Source organism: Cupressus sempervirens, chromosome 5 (assembly GCF_028749045.1).
Source record: "Cupressus sempervirens isolate cs-2001-9-10 chromosome 5, ASM2874904v1, whole genome shotgun sequence".
Taxonomy (NCBI): Eukaryota; Viridiplantae; Streptophyta; class Pinopsida; order Cupressales; family Cupressaceae; genus Cupressus; species Cupressus sempervirens.
Genome location: NC_143122.1, coordinates 650,170,006 through 650,175,629, shown reverse-complemented (window position 1 = coordinate 650,175,629; position 5,624 = coordinate 650,170,006).

Sequence of the window (5,624 nt, the reverse complement as noted above, 5' to 3'; positions counted from 1 at the left end):
TTGTACGAAGTGTGAGGTCGAGGTTGATGGATTTTGATATATATAGTCATATTATAAGAATATTATTAAAAAGCTAGATCTTGACAAAGTTTAAAGTATTTTTACATGACAACATTAACATGTGTTAGTGTAAGTCTGTTAGATTGAGATATTTTATTAGATCTTAAAGAAAAAAATTATCAATAATAAATGTGCCTTATCAAAAAATTCTAAAACTTCAACAAATTTAATATTAAAACATAAAAAATTAACAAATTTTATATTCACGCATGAAAAGTGTTTTATAAGTCTAGTAGAATGTTTTTTCCTTTATAACAAATCTGTACTCTTTATTCATGATTATTCTTTCAAATTATCTTCTTAGAAGAGAGATTCAATTAAATTTAATATATAAAGATTTAATTATTGTAATATTTTTATTAGATAATTTTATTAAATAAGATACCAATCTTTAAAAAATAAATTAGATTGTATATTTTCTACTAAAAAGAATAATAAACTCATATAATTTTCAATACAATTTTTTTTCTAAATTGAACTAACAAGAAACTATAAAACGCATAGCTCACCCTTTTTAAACTAACTTTTAAATTGGTGGAATCATCAAAATAATAAAAAACCACCAAAACTATAATTAATTCTATATTTAAACAAGGATGCAAAGCATCTAGTTCCTATAGATAGAAGAAAATAATATGAATTTTATGCAATAGTAAAATGTACAAAGTCACTAAAATAATTTGTTGCATATTGTGTATAAATAATTAAAAGTCCTACAAAACAACAAGTCAGTTTGTCAATAAACATATTTTTATGAATTATTTCAAATATAACATAGATGAAAATTTTATAGTTGCAAAAAGCAATTAAATAATAAATAATTTTGATTGGACAAACAAATAAAGGAAAAAGTTGCACTCCCTACTATAGCACAAAACAACCACTCAATTTGTCAATCAATATATTATGTTGAATTATTTTATATACAATAAATATGAGAACTTTATAGCTGAAAAAGTAATTGAATAATAAAGTGTTCTAATTGGACAAACAAATTAAAAAGTAAAAGTGCATTGAATGCTATAGTTTCCTGCCTACGCCAAGAGCTAAACATGAAAAATGGAAATGTAAGTGTTCGAGCCTCTTAAAATCCACCAAAACTATAGTTAAGGAAGCATGTAAAAGAATACATCAAATGATAGATCGTGTTCTAAAAATCATAAACACAAGTCTAAATTTATATTATTGTTCACTACAAGCCATAACAGATTAATGGGGCTGAAATTAAGTTGTATTTCAAACAATGGAAAGTGAAATCAAATGTATAGAAAAATATTCATAAATATAGTTAAGTTTTAAATCTACTTTTAAATGTATTTGAAGACAAATGAATCATCACATCCTTGAGGAAGAGGATGAAGGTTAGGAGTTCGATCAGGGGGCTTTTGAGGGGAATTTAGGCCTTTTGAAGCTTCAAGGATTTCAACTTTAGTTGTGATCTAAAAAAGTTGAATCGAAGAAAGAAAACATAAATTTAGGAGTTTGATAAAATAGATAATATTTAAATGATAGTTTGAATATAGATGAACTTAATTTCTATTAATAATATATATATATATATATATATATATATATATATATATATATATATATATATATATATATATATATATATATATATTGATGAAGGGTTTAGACCTATGAGGCAACCCAACAATGTACGAAGCCTGCAAGCTATCAATTAGTGTAGGTTTCTATATTTATAGGAGAATGATATGTTCACTACTCACAAAATCCTCTTTACATAAATAAAATCTCACAAAAACTATTATACAAATTTTAGAGTAAGATAAGATAAGATAAGATAAATCTATTAATGTCCAACTAAAGACCACCAAGGGTCTAAGGGACTGACAACATACAACCAAAGAAGCAGTGGGAAAAAATAGACAAAATGGTGTCTGGGAAAGAGAAAGCAAGAAACAAAGCAACAAAGAAGCCAATAAAGAGGCAAGAACTAGGGACCCTTCCTCTACTAAAATAAATCCAACACCAAATGAGACAAATCTGGGCAACAAGGAAATCTGGTTTGTCACTACAAGTTGTGGGAGTGGTGCTACTAAAGAGTAAGAGTAGTAGTAGTTTAAACCTTGTATGGGGTCTCACTAATCTGAAGTGGGTAGTCATGGGAGTACCAGAGGAACTAGAAGTCTACTTCACCACCCCCTCCCCCCCCCCCCCCCCTTGCATTAGAGATGGGGGGGTAGAAGAAGGTGGTGATGAGGAGCTAATCTACGGCCTTCTGGGGGGTCAAGCATTGTAAAGTATGGCCCTGAAACTACATCACCTCCTTGAAATAGAATGTCAAAAATCTATGATCCATGTACATAAAGAAAGCTGTGAGGTAATTACATTCTCTAAATTGAAAATAGAATCTCAATCTAATCTCATAATAGGACTGGCAATGAAAGATGAAATGGGTCTCAGCCTTAGACAAGGAGCACAAGTGATAGATCTAGTCCTCTCTACCCATATGATGATCAGTTTGTATCTGTAACTAGTGAGATATGACTCTAAAATATCTAAGGGAGATGCATATGGCATGACACTAATGTTGTGACAAGTAGCTAGGTCATGTAATAAACTGATCAATGATAACCAAGAAGTGCTCACCATAAAAGGCCATCTTAGGGCATAACCCCCCAACCAGGTTACTTTAGGTCATGATGATATAGTGTCTATAAATGTCTAACATGCCCATTCAACCCTTGTTGTGATGGGAGGAGATGAGTGGGGGCATCTACTAAAAACCTAAAGGGAGTAAGGTGGTCAATATCGATCCCTATTGAGCTCAACATTGAGGTCACATGAGCGTACAAACATTGACCTCTAGGGGAGGGATCTAAGGTAGCAATGAAAAAAAAGGAGCAATAAAACAAGTAAGTATATCTGTAATAACCATCCATAGAACTTAAAAAGCCATGAAGCTAGTGAAGAAACCAAACCAAATTAAAAAAGGCACCTAGTCTAAAAGATGAGCCCTGAATTCTACCATAATAATTTCATGGGGGGTGAATCTATGTAATCTGATAATGCATCAGAGAAGCAGAGTTTGAACACACTTAATAGAGGCCCAATTTGAGTCAAGAAGAGATGGTCCCCATACTACTAAACCGCATAGCACTGTTAGTCTAACTAAGGAGTCAAGAAGGGACAACTTGAACATCATGTCCTAGAAGTTGTATCTGAAGCATTGTCTCTCAAGCATAGCAAGGGAGTGCATACCCTTTTTAAATCTAGGCTAGATGTTCGGCCTCATACTAAAGCAATGTCCTAAGAACTTGACACTAAGGTATTTGTAAGAAGAGGCAATTTTAATCTCATATCCCTAAAAGTAAAGGTAAATATCAAAGCTCTTCAATTGGTTGAATACCATAACCCTAGTCTTAGTCGAGTTTACAGTTAACTACTGCAAGTCACAGAAGGAACCTACACCATCTAGGAGCCTCTAAAGACTCTCAAGAGAGGATTCTAAAAGGACCACATCATCATCATAAAGGAGAATTGAAATCAAGACTTGGTGTAAGTAGCAACCATCACCTAGGAGCAAAGACTCTCTAAGAAAGTTCTCAAGCTTATCAATATAAATGCCAAATAGTGTGGGGGAAAGAGGGCAGCCCTGTTTCACCCTAATAGTGCTCTGGATAGGAGATGAGAAACCCTCAAGACTCATAAACCTACCCACAATTTTTTTGTATAGCCTCATAATATTAGTCAATAAGATCTCTAAAATCCTAATGTCTCTGATCCTCTAGAAAAGCACTCCCAATGGGATGGTGTCAAAAGCCTTGTGAAAGTCTATAAAACAATAGTAATTTTTTGCAAAGTGGTGTTGAGCCTCCTCAATAATAGCTCATAACATCATGATGTGGTCCATGGTCTAGGAACCTACCCAAAACCCAACTTGGTCTCTAGCTCTACAAGCTCTCCGGTCAAGCTCTCTAGTAAGAATAGTGTTTAGTGTTGTGGCATAGAGCTTGTAAAAGGTGTGTCTAATCATGATAGTCTTATAGTTGTCAGGGTCAAAAGCCAACCCAGACTTGTGGATTGGATAGATCAGATTCCTCAACCAACAGTCTGGGAAGCTAGTGCAAACCACTCTATTAAAGAGTGTGGGAAGAAAGGAGCACAACAACAAGGTGCCAAGCGTGAGGAGCTTAACCTACCCTCCTTGCTTAGTTAATTTGTAAACTAGGATTTGCAAGTTTTATAACTTTAATCCAAATATAGATTTAATCCCTAATCTAGGTAGTAATTGCATGGTATGTATTTTAAACTATTGAAATCACAAGAAAATTTATGCTTTAAACACAATTAATCAACTATGTGTTTAATTCATATAAAAGAGAACAATAATGGATGAGAGAATAAGAAAGAGAATAAAGATACACAAACAATTTGATATGAAGTTTGTCTAGGTAGGACTACATCTCTAGGTCCACTTCTCAATTAGAGGACCACTTTATTAATTCTGCTAAGCAAAACACTTTGTTACAGAATCCAAGCTTCCAGCCTTTACAATCTCTCCTATGCACTTGAAGACAAAAAACAACGCCTTCATGCTTACAAATCCTCTCACAAGGAAAAGTTATTCCTTTACAAAAATTCTCTCTCTAGAATTTCTCCAAGACTATTATTTTTCTTGCCACAGACTAATTCACCTTCTAAGGAAAAATAATCCCCGTTTATACAAGTTTATTTTCCTATTATGGTGAAAACCATAATAGTTACAAATCTCCCATTTTTATATAATAATCTCCCTATTAAAATAATATCTTACAAAAATACACTTTCCAAGGAATGAATGATTTATAAGTTGATCCTAAAATCCTTCTCGAAATGTATCTTAAAAAAATTATAAATCATTTTCATATTTGTTTGGCTCTCCTTAGAAATATCGTTAATATTTTAAGGATTTGTATCCTTAATTATAGCAGAGAATAGACCTTGCTATTTTATAGGGGTTCATAATCCAACCCTATAAAATAGGGATGGTAAACGACATTTTTTTTAAAAGTTTGAGGCTAATTTGTTAGGAAATATAGACCCAAAAAAATAGGGAGCTCCTTTTTCTGAGGTAAAAGTAATTCTGCAATATCATCCACATTTTAACTTAGATTTTGATGAAATAAACACCATTGGAAAGCTCTTAAAAAACTCTTGACAGTGATACCAATATTGACCCTATTTGATGACTTTATTATTTTTTTACCTTTTTATGAGCCCTCTAATTTGCCGATTTCACCAAACTTTTAACTGAGCATAAATTTTGCATATGAGATCCTTCTGAACTCGTCCAAGTTATGTCAGGTCTAATTTTTTGAGACCTTTGGAATGATGTTGAATTTGAGAGATTCTAAGACTGAAAATTTTAGTCTTTCTAAATCCACCTAGATCATCAGCTACCTACTATATCTCATGTATCTAATGACCTCAAGAATGTTGGATGGAATAAAAAGGTGGTGGCTGTGGGGAGGCGGGGTGATGTGAAGGGAGGGTTGGCCAGGGATGTTATATCCCCAGAATAGCTTGGGATCCTAAGAAAGCATGATGCACAAAGAGAA